The 25,738-nt window shown below is 39.5% G+C and overlaps 1 long non-coding RNA gene across 2 annotated transcripts in view; it reads left to right on the top strand.

Moving 5' to 3' along the window:
- Positions 1 to 25,738, top strand: part of LOC307187543 — a 44,655-nt gene that overhangs the window by 773 nt on the left and 18,144 nt on the right. Inside the window, exons 2-3 of one of the 2 annotated variants that reach the window (XR_013828642.1) lie at positions 470 to 709; positions 1,787 to 2,158. This is a non-coding gene — a long non-coding RNA (uncharacterized lncRNA). Of the gene's footprint in view, positions 1 to 469; positions 710 to 1,786; positions 2,159 to 25,738 lie in introns of those variants that run through there. The other variant, XR_013828641.1, reaches the window with a different exon arrangement.

The following is a 25,738-nucleotide window of genomic DNA, read 5'->3' as shown; positions in this document are numbered from 1 at the left end:
TTAAAAATGTAATATATGTTAATATATAATGAGGTTATTTTTACTTTTAAATGAACTAAGTGAATTTTTAAACATCTCAATAAATATCAGTAGCTATAACCCATATAAACAAAAGCTCTTTCAGATCCTCAATGATATTTTTAAGGGTATAAAGGGGTCCTGGGATCAAAAGTTTGATCACTTTAAATTATCTGGCACCCTGGTGTGTCAGGCTTTGTTCCAAATACTGGGTATATTCATATGAAAGGCATGAGGAATTTTTCTCAGGTTGACGAAGGTAATGGAGACAAAGGAACGTGTGGTGGACACAGACTAAAGTGGCCCCCATTGAGTCATGCCCTTGTATGATCCTATCCCCTTGGATGTGAGCAGAACCTGTGACTTTCATCCAGCTAATAAAATATAGCAAAGATGATGGGATGTAAAAGTGACGGGATATCCTTCCCATGTTTATACTATGTTAAATAAGGCTGGATCTCAGCTGACTGGAGCAAGAGAGACTCTCCTGCTTGCCTTGAAGAAGCCACCTGCTATGATACCACCTTTAGGGCCAGCGGTCTCACGTCCTATAGGTGCAAGGAGCTGAAATCTGCCAACAACCTGAATGAGCTTGGAAGCAGATCTTTCCCCAGTAAAACTTCTGATGAGGCCTTAGCCCCAGGAAGTATCTGAATTGCAGCCTGGTTGTGACCCTAAGCAGAAAACCGAGGTAAGTCATGCTTGGACTTCTGATCTACAGAAACAGGGAGATAATAAATGTCTGTAGTTTTAAGCTGCAGTCATTTGTTATATGCTGCAATAGAAAACTAAGACAGAGATTGGTATCAGGAGTGGTGTGTTACTCTAACGAATAGCAGAGGCTATTACACCCAGCAAAATTCTGCTGGTGGGAAGCAGGCTGATATAATTACTCACCTGTTGGGAATTCCCTTGTGGTCCAGTGGTTAGGACTTGGCGTTTTCACTGCCAGGGCCTGAGTTTGATCCCTGGGTGGGGAAGTAAAGATCCTGCAAGCTGCAAGGTGTGGCCAAAAAAAAAAAAAAAAAATTACTCACCTGTAAACATGTGCTACATTTCATGAAAAAGCAAGGATGACTCAGAGGATCTGAGCACCATGGAAGATTATTCCCAGATCTTAAACCTTAAGCAGTAAAAATCCAACATTTGCGCAGATGGATGTCAGAATTGTTATATGGCAGTGGCTCATTTGTACCTTCCATTTCCCCCCTGTTGAACTGGAATGTCTCTAACTGTTCTCCTATGCCAGTCCCACCATTGTATGATGGGAGTGTTGGGAGCACTGATCTCTTTGGTTTCACAGGTCACTAAGGGGAATTGTGCTTCGAGGAACTGCACTTAGTGAATTATAGCCAGGAGCCTCATTTGCTCAGATGTAAATGATTTAGATGATGAGATCTTGGATTTTGAGCTGATGCTGTAATGTGATGAGAGGGGAATCTGGGGACGGAGTACACAGTTTTGTTTTTTTTTTTTCCTTTGGGAGAGGCATGAATTGTTCAGGGCTATAGGCAGAATTCCAGGTGGCCTCTAAGATTCCCACCCATGGTGTACATATCTTATGTAATCCCCTCCCCTTGATTGTGGAAGAATCTATGTATAGGATATGAGTCTTGTGGTTAGATTATGTTGTATGGCAAAGATGAAAGAGTTTTGCAGATGTGATTAATGCCCTTTGAATTAGTCAAAAGAGAGACTATCCTTGGTGGGCCTGAACTTATCAGGTGAGCCCTTAAAAGAGATTTTCTTGCTGACTTTGATGAAATAGTGTCCAAGTTATGAGAGAGCCACATGTCTAGGAACTGAGGGCAGCCTTCAGGAGTTGAGAGCCAGCAAGAAAACGATAACTCCAGTCATCCAACCACAAGGAACCAATTCTGCTAAGGAACCTGAATGAGCCTGGAAGGGGACCCCAAACCTCAGATGAGATCACATCCCTGCAGACACCTTGAGTCCAGGTAAGCAAAGAACTCAGCCCAGACTCCTGACCCACAGAAAACACTGTGAGACAATAAGTTTGTGTTGTTTTAAACATCTGAGATGGTGATAATTTATTACAGCAACATTAAATTAATGCCCTGACATCACAGTAGGACCTTTGAAACAAAGACTGAAATGACTATTTTTCAGTGCTTTTAACTGGGCCTTCATATACTTTGTTTCCCAGACTTTTTTTCTCCTGCATTTGTAAGTAAAGTTTTGTGTGTGTGTATGTGTTTTTACTTTTTAAATCAATTTTATTGAGGTATGATTTACATATAATAAAATATACCCATTTTAGATGAATTTTGACAAGTATATGCATCCATGTAACCACTTCCATAATGAAGCTACAGAACATTTCCGTCACCCCAAAAAGTTTTTTCATGCCCCTTTGCAGTCAACTTCAGGTTCCAGAAACCATTTGTTTGCTTTCTGTCACTGCAGATTATTTTTCATTATTTTTGTTGTGGTACAATATATGTATATATATAACATAAAAAGTACCATATTGTAAATTGATTTTGTGTGTTCTAGGATTTTATATAAATGGTGTAATAAATTATATACTATAGGGCTTCCCTGGTGGCGCAGTGGTTAAGAATCCGCCTGCCAGTGCAGGGGGCACAGGTTCGAGCCCTGGTCCCGGAAGATCCCACATGCCGCGGAGCAACTAAGCCCGTGCACCACAACTACTGAGCCTGCGCTCTAGAGCCCTCAAGCCACAACTATTGAAGCCTGCGTGCCTAGAGCCTGTGGTCTGCAACAGGAGAAACCACCGCAATGAGAAGCCTGCACACCGCAATGAAGAGTAGCCCCCGCTCACTGCAACTAGAGAAAGCCCACACACAGCAACGAAGACCCAATGCAGCCAAAAATAAATAAATAAAATAAATTTATTAAACAAATTTTATATACTCTTCTGTATCTGGCTTCTTTCATTTTGCAGAATGTTTTGAGGTTCGTCCATATTGATACATGTATCAGTAATTTGCTCCTTTTTACTGCTGTCTTATTTTGCATTCTATGGTTATACTGCAGTTTGTTTCACATGTTGGACATTTGGGTCATTTCCAGTTATCATTAATAAAGTTGCCAATAGCAATCATGCATAAGTCTTTTTGTGGATATAGATTTTAATTTCTTTTGAGTAAATTCCTAGGAGTGGAATTACTGGGTCGTATGGTAGGTGTATTTTTTTTTTTTTTTTGCGGTACGCGGGCCTCTCACTGCTGTGGCCTCTCCCGTTGTGGAGCACAGGCTCCGGACACGCAGGCTCAGCGGCCATGGCCCACGGGCCCAGCCGCTCCGCAACACGTGGGATCCTCCTGGACCGGGGCATGAACCTGCGTCCCCTGCATCGGCAGGTGGATTCTCAACCACTGCACCACCAGGGAAGCCCTGTAGGTGTATTTTTAACTGCCATCTGTTTTCCATAACAGTTGTACCATTTTACATTCCCACCAACAATGTATCTCCATTATTTGTCAATCTGTTCAATTTTGCCATTCCATTGGGTGTATAGTGGTACCTCATTGTGGTTTTAACATGTATTTCCCTGATGACTAATGGTATTAATCATCTTTTCGTGTGCTGATTGAACATTTGTAAATCCTTGTTGTAAATTGTCTGTTTATGTCATTTCACATTTTTTAACAGGTTGTTTGGTTTCGTATTATTGAATTTTGTAAGAGCAAAGTCCTTTGTTAGATATGTGTATTGAGAATATCTTCTCTCAGTCTCTGGCTTGCCTTTCCATTTCTTAACTTTTTTCTTCCAAAGAGCAGAAGTGTTTAGTTCTTAATGTTAATGAAGTTTAATTGATCATTTTTTCTTTTCTATTTAATATTTTCTGTGTACTGAGAAATCTTTCTCAACCCGAGATCACAACAGTTTTCTTCTAGAAGTCTTAGCAGTTTTAGATTTTCATTTATGTATATGATCTGTTTCAGGTTAAGTTTAATGTATGATATGAGGAAAGGTAGAGGTTCATTTTTGTCCCTCATGAGATTCCTTTATTTTCTATATGAATATTCAGTTGTTCTAGCACCACTTTTTTTTGTTGAAGTATAGTTGATATACAATATTATTGGGTTGGCCAAAAAGTGCCTTTTAAGTAAAAATAAAAGACACATTTTTCATTTTCACCAAGAATTTTATTGAACAACGTATTCACTGTTTTGTTCCACTACCTTCTGCCATTTTTCAGGCAACTTTTTATCTTTTTGAGCAAAGAACCCTTCCAGGTGCCTTTTACAGTCTTCCAGGGAACTGAAATTTTTTCCATTAAGAAAATTTTGTGAAGACTGAAATAAATGGAAACCCAAAGGTGTAATGTCTCGTGAATACGGCGGATGAATCAGAACTTCCCAGCCAAGCTGTAACAGTTTTTGCCTGGTCATCAAAGAAACATGCAGTCTTGCATTACCCTGATGGATGATTATGTGTTTTCTGTTGACTAATTCTGGACGCTTTTCATCGAGTGCTGCTTTCAGTTGGTCTAGTTGGGAGCAGTACTTGTTGGAATTAATCATTCGGTTTTCAGGAAGGAGCTCATAATAGAGGACTCCCTTCCAATCTCACCATATACATAACCTCACCTTCTTTGGATGAAGACTGGCCTTTGGTGTGGTTGGTGGTGGTTCATTTCGCTTGCCCCACGATCTCTTCTATTCCACATTATTGTACAGTATCCACTTTTCATCGCCCATCACAATTTGTTTTAAAAACGGAACATTTTCTTCACATTTAAGTAGAGAATCGCATGCGTAAATACGGTCAAGAACGTTTTTTTTTTGCTTAATTTATGTGGAACCCAAACATCAAAGCGATTAACATAGCTAAACTGGTACAAATGATTTTCAACACTTGATTTGGATATTTTGAGTAGGTCGGCTATCTCCCGCCTGGTATAACATTGCTTGTTCTCAGTTAATGTCTCGATTTGATCGCTGTCAACTTCAGCTGGTCTACCGACCGTGGAGCATTGTCCAGCAAGAAATCTCCAGCATGAAACTTCGCAAACCACTTTTGACATGTTTGATCAGTCGCAGCACCTTCTCCATACACTGCACAAAATTTTTTTTGCGTTTCAGTTGCGTTTTTACCTTTCTTGAAATAATAAAGCATAATATGCCAGAAACGTTGCTTTTTTCCCCTCCATCTTCCATATTAAAATGGCTACACAAAAATTCATCAATTTTGGTAAGTCTTTTTTTAAATGCATGCTGATATGACAGCTGTCACATACAATCTAACAAAATTGTTTCGAATGAAGTTAAAGACAACTAAGTGCTACTAGAGCCATCTTATGGCAAAAACCGAAAGAACCTTTTGGCCAACCCAATATATAAGTTACGGGTGTATAATATAGTGATTCACAATTTTTAAAGGTTATACTCCATTTATAGTTATTATAAAATATTGGCTATATTCCCTATGTTATACAATATATCCTTTTAGCTTATTTTATACATAATAGTTTGTACCTCTTAATCCTCCACCTCTATATTGCCCTTCCCCCCTTCCCTCTCCCCACTGTTAACCACTAGTTTGTTCTCTATATCTGTGAGCCTGCTTCTTTTTTGTTGTATTCACTAGTTTGTTGTACTTTTTAGATTCTGCATATAAGTGATATCATACAGTGTTTGTCTTTCTTTGTCTGAAGTCTATCCATGTTGCTGCAAATGGCAAAATTTCATTCTTTTTTATGGCTGACTGGTATTCAATTGTATATATATATATACACCACATCATATATATATATATATATTTGGCTGCACTGGGTCTTAGTTGCGGCATGCAGGATCTTCATTGCCATGTGCAGGATCTTTAGTTGTGGCATGGGAACTCTTAGTTGTGGTATACATGTGGGATCTAGTCCCCTGACCAGGGATCGAAGCTGGTCCCCCTATATTGGGAGCATGGAGTCTTAACCACTGGACCACCGGGGAAGTCTCTACCACATCATCTTTATCCATTCATCTGTTGACAGACACTCAGGTTGCTTCCATATCTTGGCAGTTGTAAATAATGCTGCTATGAATATTGGGGCGAATGTATCTTTTCATATTAGTGTTTTTGTGGTGTTTTTTGGTTAGATACTCAGGAGTGGAATTGCTGGGTCATATGGTAGTTCTATTTTTAGTTTTTTGAGAAACCTCCATACTATTTTCTCCAGTGGCTGCGCTAATGTACATTCTCACCGACAGTGTACAAGGGTTCCCTTTTCTCCACATCCTCACCAACATTTGTTATTTGTGTTCTTTTTGATGATGGCCATCCTGACAGGTATGAGGTGATATTGTGGTTTTGATTTGCATTTCCCTGATGATTAGTGATGTTGAGCATCTTTTCATGTGCCTGTTGGCCATCTGCATTTCCTCTTTGGAAAAATGTCTATTTATGTCTTCTATTTTTTAATCAGGTTGTCTGTTTTTTGATGTTGAGATGTATGAGCTGTTTATATATTTTGGATAGTAACCCCTTATTGGTCATATCATTTGCAAATATTTTCTCCCATTCAGTAGGTTGTCTTTTTGTTTTTGAGATGGTTTCCTTTGCTATGCACAAGCTTTTAAGTCTAATTAGGTCCCATTTGTTTATTTTTGCTTTAGGAGACAAAACTATTTCTATGATTTATGTCAGAGTGTTCTGCCTGTTTTCCTCTAGGAGTTTTATGGTCTTACATTTAGGTCTGTAATCCATTTTGAGTTTATTTTTGTGTATGGTGTTAGAGAATGTTCTAATTTCATTCTTTTTTTTTTACTTGATATAGGTAATTTAATTTAATTAATTTATTTTCTCACATCTTTATTGGAGTATAAGTGCTTTACAATTTTGTGTTAGTTTCTGCTGTACAACAAAGTGAATCAGCTGTATGTATACATATATACCGATATCCCCTCCCTCTTGAGCCTCGCTCCCACCCTCCCTATCCTACCCCTCTAGGTCATCACAAAGCATCGAGTTGATCCCCTTGTGCTATGCAGCAGCTTCCCCTAGCCATCCATTTTACACTTGATAGTGTATATATGTTAATGCTGCTCTCTCACTTCATCCCAGCTTCCCCTTCCCGCGCTGTGCCCTCCAGTCCGTTCTCTACATCTGCATCTTTATTCCTGCCCTGCCACTAGGTTCATCAGTACCACTTTTTAAAATTCCCTATATATATGTTAGCATACAGCATTTGTTCTTCTTTTTCTCACTTACTTCACTCTGTATGACAGACTCTAGGTCCTCACTACAGATAACTCAATTTTGTTCCTTTTTATGGTTGAGTAATATTCCATTGTATATATGTGCAACATCTTTATCCATTCATCTGTTGATGGACATTTAGGTTGCTTCCATGTCCTGGCTGTTGGAAATAGTGTTGCAGTGAATATCGGGGTACATGTCTCTATTTTAATTATGGTTTTCTCAGGGTATATCCCCAGTAGTGGGATTGCTGGTTCATACGGTAGTTCTATTTTTAGTTTTTTAAGGAACCTCCATACTGTTCTCCATAGTGGCTGTATCAATTTACATTCCCACCAACAGTGCAGGAGTGTTCCCTTTTCTCTACACCCTCTCCAACATTTATTGTTTGTAGATTTTTTGATGATAGCCATTCTGACTGGTGTGAGGTGATACCTCATTGTGCTTTTGATTTGCATTTCTCTAGTGATTAGTGATGTTGAGAATCTTTTCATGTATTTGTTGGCCATCTGTATGTCTTCTTTAGAGAAATGTCTATTTAGGCCTTCCACCCATTTTTGGATGAGGTTGTTTGTTTTTGTGATATTGAGCTGCATGAGCTGCTTGTGTATTATGGAGATTAATCCTTTGTCAGTTGCTTCGTTTGAAAATATTTTCTCCCATTCTGAGGGTTGTCTTTTTGTCTTGTTTATGGTTTCCTTTGCTGTGCAAAAGCTTTTAAGTTTCATTAGGTCCCATTTGTTTATTTTTGTTTTTATTTCCATTACTCTAGGAGGTGGGTCAAAAAAGATCTTGCTGTGATTTATGTCAAAGAGTGTTCTGCCTATGTTTTCCCCTAAGAGTTTTAGAGTGTCTGGCCTTACATTTACGTCTTTAATCCATTTTGAGTTTATTTTTGTGTATGGTGTTAGGGTGTGTTCTAATCTCATTCTTTTAGATGTATCTATCCATTTTCCCCAGCACCACTTGTTGAAGAGGCTGCCTTTTCTCCATTGTATATTCTTGCCTCCTTTGTCAAAGGTAAGGTGACCATATGTGTGTGGGTTTATTTCTGGGCTTTCTATCCTGTTCCATTGATCTATATTTCTGTTTTTGTGCCAGTACCATACTGTCTTGATTACTGTAGCTTTGTAGTATAGGCTGAAGTCAGGGAGCCTGATTCCTCCAGCTCCATTTTTCTTTCTTAAGATTGCTTTGGCTATTCGGGGTCTTTTGTGTTTCCAAACAAATTGTAAAATTTCTTGTCCTAGTTCTGTGAAAAATGCCATTGGTAATTTGATAGGGATTGCATTGAACCTGTAGATTGCTTTGGGTAGTATAGTCATTTTCACAATATTGATTCTTCCAATCCAGGAGCATGGTATGTCTCTTTCATCACTGTTTTATAGTTTTCTGAGTACAAGTTTTCACCTCCTTAGGTAGGTTTATTCCTAGGTATTTTTTGTTGTTGTTGTTGCGATGCTAAATGGGAGTGTTCCCTTAATTTCTCTTTCTGATTTTTCGTTGTTAGTGTATAGGAATGCAACAGATTTCTGTGCATTAATTTTGTATCCTGCAACCTTACCAAATTCATTGATTAGTTCTAGTAGTTTTCTGGTGGCATCTTTAGGATTTTCTATGTATAGTATCATGTCATTGTCAAACAGTGACAGTTTTACTTCTTCTTTTCCAGTTTGTATTCCTTTTCTTTCTTTTTATTCTCTGATTGCTGTGGCTAGGACTTCCAAAACTATGTTGAATAATAGTGGTGAGAGTGGACATCCTTGGCTTGTTCTTGATCTTAGAGGAGAGGAAATTCTTTCAGTTTTTCACCATTGAGAATGAGGCTTGCTGTGAGTTTGTCATATATGGCTTTTATTATGTTCAGGTAGGTTCCCTCTGTGCCCACTTTCTGGAGAGTTTTTATCATAAATGGGTGTTGAATTTTGTCAAAAGATTTTTCTGCATCTATTGAGATGATCATATGGTTTTTATTCTTTAATTTGTAAATATCATGTATCACATTGATTGTTTTGCATATATTGAAGCATTCTTGCATCCCTGGGATAAATCCCACTTGATCATGGTGTATGATCCTTTTAATGTGTTGTTGGATTCTGTTTGCTAGTACTTTGTTGAGGATTTTTGCATCAATGTTCATCAGTGCTATTGGTCTATAATTTTCTTTTTTTGTAGTATCTTTGTCTGGTTTTGGTATCACGGTGATAGTGGCCTCGTAGAACATGCTTGGGAGTGTTCCTCCCTCTGCAAGCTTTTGCAAGAGTTTGAGAAGGATAGGTGTTAACTCTTCTCTAAATATTTGGTAGAGTTTGCCTGTGAAGCCATCTGGTCCTGGACTTTTGTTTGTTGGAAGATTTTTAATTACAGTTTCAGTTTCATTACTTGTGATTGATCTGTTTATATTTTCTGATTCCTCCAGGTTCAGTCTTGGAAAGTTGTACTTTTCCAAGTATTTGTCCATTTCTTCGAGGTTGTCCATTTTATTGGCATATAGTTGCTTGAAGTAGTTTCTTATGACCTTTTGTATTTCTGCGATGTCAGTTGTAATCTCTCCTTTTTCATTTCTAATTTTATTGATTTGAGTCCTCTCCCTTTTTTTGTTGATGAGTCTGGCTAAAGGTTTATCAATTTTGTTTATCTTCTCAAAGAACCAACTTTTAGTTTTATTGATCTTTGCTATTGTTTTCTTCATTTCTGTTTCATTTATCTCTGCTCTGAACTTTATGATTTCTTTCCTTCTACTAACTTTGGGTTTTCTTTGTTCTTTTTCTGGTTGCTTTAGGTGTAAGTTTAGATTGTTTATTTGTGATTTTTCTTGTTTCTTGAGGTGAGCTTGAATTGCTATGAACTGCTTTTACTGCATCCCATAGGATTTGGAACATTGTATTTTCATTGTCATTTGTTTCTAGGTGTTTTTAAATTTTTTCTTGATTTCTTCAGTGATCTCTTGATTATTTAGCAGTGTACTGTTTAGCCTCCATGTATTTGTGTTTTTTACTACTTTTTTTCCTGCGATTGATTTCTAATCTCATGGCATTGTGGTTGCAGAAGATGCTTGATACGATTTCAATTTTCTTAAATTTTCCAAGGCTTGGTTTGTGACACAAGATGTGATCTGTTTTGGAGAACGTCCCCTGTGCACTTGAGAAGAAATTGTATGCTTCCACTTTTGGGTGGAATGTTCAAAAATGTCAATTAAGTCTATTTGGTCTATTGTGTCATTTAAAGCTTGTGTTTCCTTATTTATTTTCTGTCTGGATGATCTGTGTATTGGTGTAAGTGGGGTGTGAAAGTGCCCCACTATTATTGTGTTACTACTGTGTTACTATTATTGTGTGTCGATTTCTCCTTTTATGGCTGTTAGCATTTGCCTTATGTATTGAGTTTCTCCTATGTTGGGTGCATAAACATTTATAATTGCCATGTTTTCTTTTTGGATTGATCCCTTGATCATTTTGTAGTGTCCTTTCTTATCTCTTGTAACAGTGTTTATTTTAAAGTCGATTTTATCTGATATGAGTATTGCTACTCCAGCTTTCTTGTGATTTCCATTTGCAAGGAATATCTTTTTCCATCCCCTCACTTTCAGTCTGTATGTGTCCCTAGGTCTGAAGTGGGTTTCCTGCAGACAGCATATATAAGGGTCTTGTTTTTGTATCCATTCAGCCAGTCTGTGTCTTTTAGTTGGAGCATTTAATCCATTTACATTCAAGGTGATTATCAATATGTACGTTCCTATTACGATTTTCTTAATTGATTTGGGTTTGTTTGTGGGTCTTTTTCTTCTCTTGTGTTTCCTGCTTACAGAAGTTCCTTTAGCTTCATTGTAAAGCTGGTTTGGTGGTGCTGAATTCTCATAGCTTTTTCTTGTCTGTAAAGCTTTTGATTTCTCTGTCAAATCTGAATGGGATCCTTGCTGGGTAGAGTAATCTTGGTTGTAGGTTTTCCCCTTTCATCACTTTAAATATGTCCTGCCACTCCCTTCTGGCTTGCAGAGTTTCTGCTGAAAGATCAGCTGTTAACCTTATGGAGATTTCCTTGTATGTTATTTGTTGGTTTTCCCTTGCTGCTTTTAATATTTTTTCTTTGTATTGAATTTTTTTTTTTTTTTTTTTTGCCCTACACGGGCCTCTCACTGTCGTGGCCTCTCCCGTTGCAGAGCATAGGCTCCAGACATGCAGACTTAGTGGCCATGGCTCACGGGCCTAGCCGCTCCGTGGCATGTAGGATCTTCCCAGACTGGGGCACGAACCTGTGTCCCCTGCATCGGCAGGCGGACTCTCAACCACTGCACCACCAGGGAAGCCCTGTATTGAATTTTTGATAGTTTGATTAATATGTGTCTCAGCATGTTTCTCTTTGGGTTTATCCTGTATGGGGCTCTCTGCTCTTCCTGTATTTGATTGACTATTTCCTTTCTCATGTTAGGGAAGTTTTCAACTATAATCTCTTCAAATATTTTCTCAGACCCTTTCTTTTTTTAAAAATTTTATTTATTTTTGGCCGTGTTGGGTCTTCATTTCTGTGTGAGGGCTTTCTCTAGTTGCAGTGAGCAGGGGCCACTCTTCATTGCGGTGCGCAGGCCTCTCACTATCGCGGCCTCTCTTGTTGGGGAGCATAGGCTCCAGACGTGCAGGCTTATTTGTTGTGGCTCACGGGCCTAGTTGCTCCGTGGCATGTGGGATCTTCCCAGACCAGGGCTCGAACCCGTGTCCCCTGCATTGGCAGGCAGATTCTCAACCACTGCGCCACCAGGGAAGCCCTCAGACCCTTTCTTTTTCTGTTCGTCTTCTGGGACCCCTATACTTTGAATGCTTGTGTGTTTAGTGTTGTCTCTGATGTCTCTGAGACTGTCCTCAATTCTTTTCATTCTTTTTTCTTTATTCTGCTCCCCAGCAGTTATTTCCACCATTTTATCTTCCAGCTCACTTATCCGTTCTTCTGCCTCAGTTATTCTGCTATTGATTCCTTCTAGAGTATTTTTAATTTAAGTTATTGTGTTGTTCATCACTGCTTGTTTGCCCTTTAGTTTTTCTAAATCCTTGTTAAACGTTTCTTGTATTTTCTCCATACTATTTCCAAGATTTTGGATCATCTTTACTATCATTACTCTGAATTCTTTTTCAGGTAGACTGCCTATTTCCTCTTCATTTGTTTGGTCTGATGTGTTTTTACCTTCCTCCTTCATGTGCTGTGTGTTTCTCTGTCTTCTCACTTTGCTTAACTTATTGTGTTTGGGGTCTCCTTTTCGCAGGCTGCAGGTTCGTAGTTCCCACTGTTTTTGGTGTCTGCCCCCAGTGGCTAAGGCTGGTTCAGTGGGTGGTGTAGGCTTCCTGGTGGATGGGACAGGTGCCTGTGTTCTGGTGGATCCTTAGGCTGGATCCTGTCTTTCTGGTGGACAGGACTGTGTCTGGTGGTGTGTTTTGGGGTGCCTGTGACCTTATTATGATTTTAGTCAGCCTCTCTGCTGATGGGTGGGGTTGTGTTCCTGTCTTGCTAGTTGTTTGGCATAGGGTCTCCAGCACTGTAGCTTGCTGGTCGTTGAGTGGAGCTGGGTCTTAGCATTGAGATGGAGATCTCTGGGAGAGCTTTCGCTGCTTGATATTACGTGGAGCTGGGAGGTGTCTGGTGGACCAATGTCCTGAACTCGGCTCTCCCACCTCAGAGGCACAGCCCTGACACCCGGCTGGAGCACCAAGACCCTGTCAGCTACACAGCTCAGAAGAAAAGGGAGAAAAAAAGAATGAAAGAAAGAAAAAAATGAAATGAAATAAAATAAAGTTATTAAAATAAAAAAATAAATAAATAATTAAAAATTTAAAAGTAATAAAAAGAAAGAAAAAAACCATACAGACAGAACCCTAGGACAAATGGTAAAAGCAAAGCTATACAGACAAAGTCACAGAAAGAAGCATACACATACACACTCACAAAAAGAGAAAAGGGAAAAATATATATATATCTTTTGGGAAGTCTGAGGTCTTCTGCCAGCGTTCAGTTGGTGTTCTGTAGAAGTTGTTCCACATGTAGATGTATTTCTGATGTATTTGTGGGGAGGAAGGTGATCTCCTCGTCTTACTCTTCCGCCATCTTCAGTTAAGCTCTGTTTCTGAGATTTTGGATCATCTTTACTATCCTTACTCTGAATTCTTTTTCAGGTAGGTTGCCTATTTCATCTTCATTTATTTGGTCTTGTAGGTTTTTACCTTGCTTCTTCATCTGTAACATATTTTTTTGTCATTTCATTTTTTTTTTTTTTGGATGGGTGGGGGCTGTATTCCTGTCTTACTGGTTGTTTGGCTTGAGGCGTCCAGCACTGGAACTTACAGGCAGTTGGGTAGAGCTGAGTCTTGGTGATGAGATAAGGACCTCTGGGAGGCCTCTCTTCAATATTCCCTGGGGTCCGAGGTTCTCTGTTAGTCCAGTGATTTGCACTCAGTGCTCCCACCACCGGAGCTTGGGCCCAGCCTCTGGCCTGGGAACCAAGATCCCGCAAGCTGCGTGGCACAGCAAAAAAAGAAAAAAAATGAGCTGTACAATAACAAAGAAAAAAAATATTAGAAAGATAAAAATTATATTAGGAAAAATAAAAATATAATTGAAACAACTGCAACAAGGTAAAACAAAACCACAACAGAAAAAAGAAAAGAAAAAAAAAAGAGGGAGGGGAACAGGCCAAAAGGAGCAGAACAATAACAAAGTATAAAGAATAAAATAAAATTAGAAAAATAAAAGATTTATTAGAAAAAATAAAAATATAAATGAATCAACAACAACAAGGTAAAACAGATCCCCACCCTAAAAGAAGAAAAAAACAAAAACCCTTGGCTATGGGGGGCAGAGTTTAGGCATGGGTGGAACTTAGTCAGGGGTGGGGTTTAGGGTGGGGTGGAGCCTCTGCTTAGGATCTGCATGGAAGGGGAGAGGCAGCACGTCCAAGGGGGGCCTCCAGAGTGTGGAGTTCTGGAGTTTGGAGGTAAGGCCCTGGGTGAGGGTGTGTGTGGGGGGGTTTTAGGCCCAGTGCAGTTGGAGGGGGTCTCAGATGGGGTCTTTAAGTGTAGAGGTTGGGCCTTGGATGGAGGTGTAGAGGCGGGGCTTGGGCTCTGCATGGTAGGAGGGTGGCTCCAAGGGCAGAGGATTAGGCCCAGGAGCCCAACAGGCTCCCCAGTGCCTAAGCGGACAGGGAAAGCACTGGCTGCATTCCTTTCCATTCCTCTGCCCCCACCCAGGGACTCCCTGTTTGCCGCTGGACCCCTAACAGTGGGTGGGTCCCGCTGGGTGTAGGAACTCCTCCCCTCCCCCAGCCACCCCTCAGGGGTGCCGGTCCTGTAGGTGTGACCTTTACTTTTGCTCCCCCTTCCCTCCCTCCTACTCCCTCAGGACCCGTGTGGCTGGAAGGGGCCTCAGTGGGCAGAGGATCAGGCCTGGGATCTCAGCAGGCTCCGGGGGGCCCAAGTGGGCAGGGGAAACCTGGCTACACTCCCTTTTGATCCTCTGCCCTCCTGATGGTCCCCCAATTTCCCCCTTCAGGGGTGGGATCCCTTCCCTTCCCCCAGCCACCCCTCAGGGGCACCAGTCCTGTCCTGCCTCCACTTCTCCTCCCCCCTCACTCCCCCCCATGCCCCATATCCTACCCGGTCGCTGGGGGTTCCTCCCTTCCGCTTAGGTGTCCATGGTCCCCCACTGGTGCCTGTTTGGTGCCCTAGTTGTACAGAGATGCGAATTCTGCATCCTCTTAGTCCACCATCTTGACTCCGCCCCCTAACTTTATTCTTTTACATGCAGCTGTCCAGTTTTCCCAGTGCTACTTATTGAAGAGACTGCCCTATCTCTATTGTATATTCTCGCTTCCTTTGTCACAGATTAATTGACCATAGTGTGGGTTTAGTTCTGGGCTCTCTATTCTGTTCCATTGATCTACATGTCTGTTTTTGTGACAGTACCATACTGTTTTGATAACTGTAGCTTTGTAGTATAGTCTGAAGCCAGGGAGCATCATTCCTCCAGCTCTGTTGTTCTTTCTCAAGATTGTTTTGGCTATACAGGGTCTTTCATGTTTCCATACAAATTTTAAAATTATTTGTTCTAGTTCTGTAAAATGCCACTGATATTTTTATAGAGATTGCCTTGAATCTGTAGATTGCCTTGGGTAGTATCTAGCACCATTTGTTGAACTACTTTTGCCTGCACATTCCTTTCAAGAGCACCTATTTATTTTATCCTAAAAGCAAAGTTAAGGCCTTGAGGGGGGAAAGGTATAACAACATTAGAGTCCAGTGAAAGAGTGCACAGTCTAGATAGCAAAGAAGCACAGTAGAGTCAAAACAAGAATAAAAAACTAGTTGTTATCCTTATGTCACTGAGTCATTTCTTCTCCCTATTCCACCCATCTCCTTTTAAAATGATCACCTTTATTAATGTTGAGAGTTCATGGGTAATAACAAGAATTTTTCTTCTAAGGTGTCAGCTTTTACCCTTCATTGAGTGTCTACAATATTTTGGATGCCCCAAGATATTGTCTTTTCCGCTGTAAAGATACAACGTACTAGGAAGACATTCAGTAAGCCAAAATATATTTTATAACCTTAAGATTTAAAAAACTCTAAAATCTAGATTTTACAAAACATAAAAATATGCTTCAGTGCAAATATTTTACTCTTTGTTCAGTTAGGTGGCAATCAATGTTATTGAAATACATTCCTATCTTAAAGCAAAATTATTGCACTTAGAAACAACTTTATAAGTACAACTACTAGAAAACTGATATTAAGCAAAAAGCCTTTAAGGAGAGAAGTAATTATATTTGTTCTATTCCAAGTGTTTGATCTATTCCTTAACTTTGATCTATTCCTTAACTTCTGTGTGAAGATAGTCATTAGATACATGTCACAAGTTCCTGAGCAGTGTTTATTACAATCCATTTTAAAACATAGAAGAGCTATGAGAGGGTTTTAATGTTACTATAAAACTTTTTTTTTTTTTTTTTTGCGGTACGCGGGCCTCTCACTGTTGTGGCCTCTCCCATTGCGGAGCACAGGCTCCGGACGCGCAGGCTCAGCGGCCATGGCTCACGGGCCCAGCCGCTCTGCGGCATGTGGGATCTTCCCGGACCGGGGCACGAACCTGCATCCCCTGCATCGGCAAGCGGACTCTCAACCACTGCGCCACCAGGGAAGCCCTAAAACATTTTATTTTAAGATATTTAACTGTATACTGAAATGTTGAATTTATGGAATCCTTTGTTCTTTTGTTGAGCAAAGATTTTCTTACTATAAAGAAGTTATGGAATCCATTTTGGATTTCAAGCTTATGCAAAATAAAGTGAAACTTTATGATTTATGTACAAGATGTTCTATAGGATGTGTTCCTAAACGTCATAGACAGTGCATTAAGCAATGATGTTTTCGGGCTTCCCTGGTGGTGCAGTGATTAAGAATCTGCCTGCCAATGCAGGGGATACGGGTTCGAGCCCTGGTCCAGGAAGATCCCTCATGCCGCAGAGCAACTAAGCCAGTGCGCCACAACTACTGAGCCTGTGCTCTAGAGTTCGTGAGCCACAACTACTGAGCCCACATGCTACAACTAATGAAGCCTGTGCGCGTAGAGCCCGTGCTCCGCAACAAGAGAAGCCACTGCAATGAGAGGCCTGCGCACTGCAAGGAAGAGTAGCCCCCGCTCGCCGCAACTAGAAAAAAGGAAGCCCGTGTGCAGCAACAAAGACCCAGCGCAGCCAAAAATAACTAACTAAATAAATAAAAAAAAAGAAAGAAATGATATTTTCTTGTATCACTGAAAAGGAAACACTGCTCATGTAACTGAATGAAACACAAAAATTCTCAATTTGTTACTAAACTTATCAGCATTTATTATATGCAGTTAGGAACAGTATGCCATGCTTAAAAACACGTTCATTTTCTTAATGTACCACATCTAAAATAGATGTGTTCTTGCTCGATTGGATTGAGTTGATGTTTAGTGTAGGAGTTTGGCAGCGGATTATGCAGAGTACGCGAATCCCACTTTTGATGGGGAGAGCAAAGGGTAGAGTAGGGAAGTGAAGAAGGCTATGTGCTCATCACCTCATGCCTTCCTACTAAGATGCCTAGTTGTCTTTGTAATAGCTGCAGTCCCTGTGTTTTGATGCTAGTCATGGGAGGAATCAGGTCTCTTTTCTTCTCAAGAACAACAGCTCCACTGATGTCCAGTCTGGTCAAATTAGAAACAAACCAATGACTCCTAAGTGAATCACTCTAGTTCCATTTACCATACTTCAGTGTCTCTTCCCTAACATTTACAAGGCTTCAGCCTTTATAGTTATCTCTTTATAATTATCCTTACCATTATCACTATAAAGCCAGATTACCCTAGAACTCTAATATTACATTGCATTATTTGCCAATGTCCAGGAATTCTGAATTATTGAATTCTTGATTCTTGATTCAGTATGTGTCTGTGCATTTCGTTATGCTGTTCTCTGCCTGGATATACTCTCCTCCCCAATCTAAACCTATCAGACTATCAAGTTATACTCCTGAATTCATATTTATATTACCCCAAACCTCCACTGAAAAATGTGCAAGCTTTTTTTTTTTTTTTTTTGCGGTATGCGGGCCTCTCACCGCCGTGGCCTCTTCCGTTGCGGAGCACAGGCTCCGGACGCGCAGGCCCAGCGGCCACGGCTCATGGGCCCAGCCGTCCGCGGCATGTGGGATCCTCCCGGACCGGGGCACAAACCCGTGTCCCCTGCATCGGCAGGCGGACTCTCAACCACTGCGCCACCAGGGCAGCCCTGTGCAAGCTTTTATATGTTGACCATTATTGACAAAATGCTAGATATTTCTGTGGCAATCACCCTATCAAAAGCCAGTCAGTCATTTATATGTATATCCATTTATATGGGTATATTGTCATAATATCCATTATACTATACACATTGTATGGCCTTGATCTAAGTTGATCTATGCCATGCCTCCTGTGTACCTTCTGTATAAAAAAGGACAAAGAAAATGTAATTATATTTCATTATTAGTCATTTTTATAAAACATTTTACAATGTAAACTCTAACCTCCATAGTAGATCTACTGTGGTGCCCAAAGTTATTTTAATAGCATGCCATTAATAGTACATAGTAACACATTTAGAAGGTTCTTATTTTGTTTTACAGTATAGTTTGTACACTCAAATTGAGGTTCAATGCTCAATGGGCTGATAAAATTGCAACTTCTCACAGCATTAAACATAAACATCATGAATGGAATGGATTTAATTGTTATTGTTCTTTCATGCAAATCCAAAACACAAAAACAATCTGATGATGTTGAACTATTTACAGTACATTAACCATTGGGTTAAATTTTAAAGATTAAAGAGGTTGTAGATAGAAGAAAAAAGTTATTGTCTATTTCTTAGAATTTCTATTATCTACTGATTGTAACATAACTAGTAAAGCTTAGAAAATCCATTTTGTAAGCTATAATATTATCTGTACTAATAAAAAAGTAAGCAATATGAAAAATATTTTCCAGAGGCTGTCAGCTTATATACTTTTAGAATACTCATATTGTGAGGGGAGGAGGAACAATGAGGGAGGGAAGGCGTGAAGCCTGGAGGTAGGCTGCAGGAGAAATGGCAATTTTAATATAATGGCAGAAGGTCATTTGAATGGCATGGACCTCTGACTCTGGATTTTAAGTTATCTGTAGAATTGTGATGTAAACCCCATTCATCTCCCAGAACTTTAAGAAAAATCTATTAAAACGCAAAGACTTTGTGGGAATGTCTTCCTCCCATGTAGAAATCAGAAAGTGGTGCTAAATTTCGTGGTTCAGAACAGGGACAGGGGTTTGTGCAGATGCAGCAATGCATAATCTGAACCAGTTAATTCAGAGGAAGTCAAAGCTTGGAGCTGTATGTAACTATGAGAAGATAAACCCTCTGGGAAATCACAGACATCTTGGGTACATAGTTGGATATTGCACAGAAACTGGAGTGATATTTTAGCCAGTCTGATTGTTACAGGCAAGGTGATACCGCTGACATCTGAGGTTCATATAGATAAATACTTATTTTCACATATGAAAATGATGATATCTTGGGAATTCAATGAAGAAGTAAAACGTTCTTTCCCCTTCTTATAGTCATTCTCATAGGTTTCATGTTCTAACTCTAGTGATTCTTTGGTCTGTAATACATGTTTTGGCCACACCACTCGGCTTGCTATGTGGAACAGGAACATCTCAGTTCCCTGACCAGGGATTGAACTTGGGCCATGGCAGTGAAAGCGCCGCCACTGTCCACCAGGGAACTCCCCTGGTCTGTAAGAGCTGCCTTCCCTTATTCACACACTTGCCACCTGCATTAGCTGGGGATGGGCAAAGATTAAGACTTAAGACTCCTTCCTAGGGCCCTGGGAGCGACTATCTTTTCCAGTAGTGCTTACCACATACCACTATCTTGCATTCAGTGCAGTATTATTCTTCAATTAATTAACATTTATTCAGCTTTGTGAAAAAAGATAGCCAAAGATTCTATCTACATGACAACAGAAGGAAATATAAATTCACACTTTACCGTCTCAACATTGAGAGAATTTGATGTTATATAATCATATATAACAATGTTTCATTTATATTTCAGTTTTCTTTCATTTGACGTCATTTAGATCTTAGATACTCCAACGTCTGATGTATATCAATGCTTCATCCTGGATTTGCCAAAAGAGGCCTATGGAATAGTTTAGACATAGGCACTTGCCACCTAACTAAGCCTTAACATTCCTGGTGGAAAAGACATTAAAGTTTGGACTTGAGAAGTGAAAATTCAAATTTAAGAGTAGCATTAAATTATGTTGGTGTGAGTCACGTATTTTGAAAATAAGTGAAAGTAAAGAATGACTAATCAGGAAAGGTCTTCAAAATATGCTTTAAGAGAGAACTTCTTCATATTCGGGGGGAGACAAGAGCTATGGAGTGAAAAATTGCAAATTCCTCCCCAGAGCTCACACTCTCTGTTTTAGAACATTTCTATTTTTTTAATTAGTAAAAATTACAAAAACAATTGTTGCAAAATTTTAAAACAATACAGAAATAAATAGAATGAAGAGTAAAAGTACTCCTTCATCTGCTCCCTTTCCTCCAATAGCTCTTTTCTCCCCTGAAGTAACCATTGTTAACAGTTTGGTCTATTTCCTCCCAAAACTCTTCTATGTATTCCTGAATACACTTCCACACATACATATCCTTAAACTGAGGCAAGTGTGTAAATAAATGAAAGGGATCATAGTACATATATTCTTCTGTGTGTAGGTATCAAATCAGGAGGTATATAGATATCAACCTGACTTGTTACTAATAATGTCAACATTGATCTCTAGTTAAGGCGGTGTCTTAACTAGACAGGTTTCTCCACAGCAAAGTTACTATTTTTCTCTTTACATGCTCTATTCTTTGGAAGTGAGTTACTAAGTCCAGCCCCCACTTACGGGAAGGAGAATTGAGCTCCATATCCTGGAGGAGGAAGTATCTAAATATATTATTTGGAATTCTGTAAGAAAGGTTTTCCCTTCTCTTCTATTTATTTATTTATTCAATCATTTTTTATGTCAGTATGGACACATGGACATTTAGTTTATTCTTTGGGTTATAATCCAATACTGTAGAGATTTATTCTGTTGCTCAAATGCACATTTTTTTTAACTCATTCTCATTCACTTACTCACTCTCTCTCACTCACTCCAAAGGCATATTTGAAAGAGGAGCAGGCATAATAGGATTCTATTTATGTTTTCAGCTCCTCACTCATTCCTTTCTCACTGAGTCACTGATTTTTAATGTCTGCCTTCTAATGGACTGAGAGTCGGGTGGATGATGAGCTGCGTATGAGGCCACAATCTAAGCTGAGTGAAGATGGAATCAGGGGAGGGACTGGAGCTCTGTGTTCCTCACCAACCCACAGCAAACACCTATTATTGACAATATCAGTGACTTTTGGACCCTTCAACATTGTCCATTCCTAATCAAAAGCCAGAAATAACTTAACCAGGTTCCCAGAATAACCTGGGACTACTTTATAAAAACTTCCTCTCTCAAGGACTGGACTCAAGTAACCAGTGAGCTATGTGTTTTTTATTAGCTTGGATAAAAGTGAAAAATTCATTAAAAAAGTATCTACAAGTTTTGACAAAAGTTACCATAGCTTTCTTTAATTAGATTAATTATAATGTCTATTTTAAAGGCATTTTTTAAAAAGACAAATTCACCTCAGGCCATGTTTAATTTTCAGGTGACCAAGTGACTCTAATTTTTTTTTTGAGCTGCAAAATGTACACGTTTATCTTAGGTAAGAAAAGACCTTATCAATATCTCATGTTTTCAAGTGAAACATTTTCATTGCATTTCAAAACTATGTATATATATACTTAAAAAATTTTTTTTATTGACGTATAGTTGATTGACAGTGTTGTGTTAGTTGTAGGTGTACCACAAAGTGATTCAGTTTTACATATATATATATATATATATAAATTAACACTCACTATATATATATATATATATATATATACTTTCTGAGATTCTTTCCCATTATAGGTTATTACAAGATATTGAGTATAGTTCCTTGCGCTATACAGTAGGTCCTTGTTGGTTGTCTTTTCCAAACTATATTTGTAAGTGAATCCACGTATGGGAATGTATTCCAGACTATTGAATTCACAATAGGAAGCTTTAAATGTAGTGATCACAGCAGTTGTTATTTCATCATGTCATAGAGCAATGTTAATATGAAAATTGGAAATTAAATTAGCAGGGACTTCCCTGGTGGCGCAGTGGTTAAGAATCCACCTTCCAATGCAGGGACATGGGTTCGAGCCCTGGTCTGGGAAGATCCCACATGCCACAGAGCAACTAAGCCCGTGCGCCACAACTACTGAGCCTGCACTCTAGAGCCCGCGAACCACAACTACTGAGCCCTTGTGCCACAACTACTGAAGCCTGCATGCCTGGAGCCGGTGCTGCACAACAAAGAGAAGCTACCGCAATGAGAAGCCCATGCACTGCAAGGAAGAATAGTCCCCGCTCGCTGCAGCTAGAGAAAAGCCCGCACACAGCAATGAAGACCCAAGGCAGGCAAAAAAAAAAGAAATTAAATTAGCAGAAATTTTGTAAATTAAGTGAATCAAAGTGAATCTTTACAAAAATTAAGTGCTATATTTAAAAAAAATTAAAGGAAGTGTTTCCAAATATCGAGGTACTATATTTTATATATCTTTACTATAATTTTAGAATCAAAGGAAGACAAAAACATTTAACTTAGGGAAGATGGAAATAGAGCAGAAAAAAAAAAAGGTATAGGAAGGATGAAAAAGAGCGGCAAAAAATAATTGCTAAACATCCCACCTAATCTTACCTACTCCAGTTGAGGTGGCCTTATAGTAGTTCTTAAAATTTTGTCACATGATTGTGTGGCCTCTGGGCTGTACAAGAAGCTGGGCTTGATTTTTCCCATTTGGCTTTTAGGACCAGGATTGATAATAAGTAATGCGTGTCCAGGGACTTCCCTAGTGGTCCAGTGGGTAAGACTCCACACTCCCAATGCAGGGGGCCCAGGTTCGATCCCTGATCCAGGAACTAGATACCACATGCATGCAACAACTAAGAGTTCGCATGCCACAACTAAGGAGCGGATGAGCCGCAACTAAGGAGCCCACATGCCGCAACTAAGACCCGAAGCAACTAAATAAATAAATATTTTAAAAAAATGAGTGTCCAAAAGTTAGTGTGTGCAAAATAGACTATATAGTTTAGGGCTGACTCTGGGATGAGTTCAAATAAAAACAAAGAAGATTTCTTTTTCTTCAGTTATAATTTGTGAGAAATAAAAATATGTTCTCGTGGGTATTTTAAGGGCTGTGATAAAGTTGCTTTGCTCAGTGAATGATAAGGAAAATTTTGAACATACTTAAGTAACTGCCATGTTTACATAACCATAGATTCTAGGAAATGTGACTAGAAACCACATTGTGAGAAGGAGCTGAAAAATCACAGGATTCCTTCTATCACTGTTTCCTACTCTTCTGGCAAAGTCATGGTCATTCTTAGAGTAATGCAAAAATAACAGTAGTAAGCTGAGATTTTGATCCCTGTTGACCCATAGGTCAATTTCTCAATTGGTTCAGAACCTGGAGGGAAGCTGGAATATAATTGAGACCCTACCCCCTAAACCCCAGTACTGCACTTCACTTGGCCAACACTTGTCTTTTAAAATTTAGTAAGGCATTACCTTCACCAGAAGGCTTCTCTGCCCCCACCCCCATTCTCCCCTTTGAGTTCAAGGCTCCTTCTGTGTTTTTCTCTTCTATTGGAGCACTGTCCACAATATAGTGAAATTATCTGTTCCCTCACTAGATGGTCAGCCTCACAAGGGATGTTTTTGAATTCTGAGTACCTAGCACAGTGCCAGCTTCCTAGTAGATGCTTTATAAATGTGGAATGGAAATGATTCAACGCTCAATTCATTCTCATTGGCCCAATCTTCTTATGAGATGTTCTGTTTTTGCTCTTTTGCTCTGTGGTTTCATTGTGATCTTCATCTTCCTATACAGCCAAAAAAAAAAAAAAAAAAAAGGAAATACACTACAGTTAAATTACAAATTTTAATTATGCTACATATTTATCTAGGAATCTATACTGAAGTATAGATTCTAGTATATAATATAAACAAGAAGAGCAACAGAATTGAACATATGAATATAATTTTTAAACAATCCACACTCATTACCAGAACTAAGACTCTTTTCTAAGTTTATCTTCAACCTCTTCCTTCAGATCATCTCTAGACTTGGGTAACTATCAGGTTCATCTCCGTTGAGTTTATAAGAAAATTAACACTCACTATTTCATGCCCACTTAGGAGACCTGCCCTGAAGGCTTGGGTTGGGATGATCTGACATAATACTTGGATCATGGGGCATGTAGAAAATGAAAATTCACTTGGTCATGGAGGGACCTCTAAGGAAACCTGAAAATATGGGTAACCATTCTCCCCAACAGCTGAAACTGAGGCAGGACCAGAGGTCATGTGCCTACCAACTGAGCATTGGCTCTCAAACTTGGCTATCCATAAGTCGGGAGCCTTTGAGATTCCTGATGCCCAGGCTGCACCCTGGACAAATGGAGTCAGAATCTCTGGGGGCACAGCCCAGGCATCAATGGTTTTTAAGCTCCTCATGTGATTCCAATGTATAACCAAGGTTGAGAATTCCTTCAATAAAGAGAGATACCCTAGATATTTATAGAATACCTAGGTATTTGGAGAAAAATGAAACAGAGGTTTCTGTGCCACCTGCACAGTGGCAGGTGTTCCAAATTGTAGGTATTGTATTGTTAATGAGCTTCTACTTAAATGATCAACCCTAAACGCAGTACTAATGTTACAAACAGCAGGGATTTATTTATTTACCCCTGTTAATTCTCCAGAATGATTCCATGGAGACAAGCAGGCAATTATACAGATAAAGAGATAATACATTTTACTAAGAAAACTTAAAATTCAAGTTACAGACGTCTGGAGTGTGAGCAGGGTGGCATCTCCAATGTGCTCACTGTACCAGGTCGGGACTGACTGAGAGCCCACATCCTGCAGCACTGCCAGGTCAGCTCAGGCCACAGGCCTCTTCAGCCACCTTTTTAATTTGCAAGAATATGGGGTAGGCATGGAGAGGCATGGTTTTCATCAAGGTCAAGGACTTTAAATCCAGGCAAATCTGGATTCTAATAATAGTAATAGTTAATACTTACATAGGGCTTTTCATATGCCAGGCACTGTACTAAGTGCTTTAGGTATTAACTTAGTTGAACCTTACAGCCTCTCTCCTTACAGAGGCGACCTGAAGCGCAGAGAGGTAAAGGAACTTGCCCAAGGTCATACAGGTGGTGTGTTATAGAATTCAGGATTTGAACCCAGAAAGTGTGGTTCTGATTCTGTGATTTTGTCCATTACTCGACACTTCCACATACGAGGGATGCAACTGCCCTTGGGTATATTATTGAAGCTCACTGAGTCTTATTTTCTCATTTTAATAGTACTTATCTTGCAGGATTGGTGGGAGGGAAACAGTTTGTACAATGCCTGGGGCATGATTTTCTCTCTGTTGATGTTATTCTCCATCTCCAGGCAGGTTATTGTCAGCTCATTCTACCCTATGGGCCTGGATGGAGGACTTGGATGTTTACTTAAGGATTAATTAGGAGAGACTAGCAATTTTGCAGTTAAGTTTTCTTGTCCCCTACCTCAGAATATAAGATAATAGATACAAGTATTGTACCCAAACAGATTCTACATTCTCACAGACCATACTTAAGAAATAAGGATTTCAGAAGATGATTAATTTCAGCCACTTTTGTCCTGAGTAAAATCAACTTCACTTCAATTTGGCTGTACAGTTCAGCTAAGTTAGAAATTCCCCCCAAGGGAACCCATGATGTATAGTATAAGGATGTATAAATTTGTATATTGGTCACTACTCTGAAAGCACTTTTCTGAAAG

This window comes from Stenella coeruleoalba (genome assembly GCF_951394435.1).
Source record: "Stenella coeruleoalba genome assembly, chromosome: 6".
NCBI classification, from domain to species: Eukaryota; Metazoa; Chordata; class Mammalia; order Artiodactyla; family Delphinidae; genus Stenella; species Stenella coeruleoalba.
This window is presented reverse-complemented; position numbering and strand designations above follow the sequence as displayed.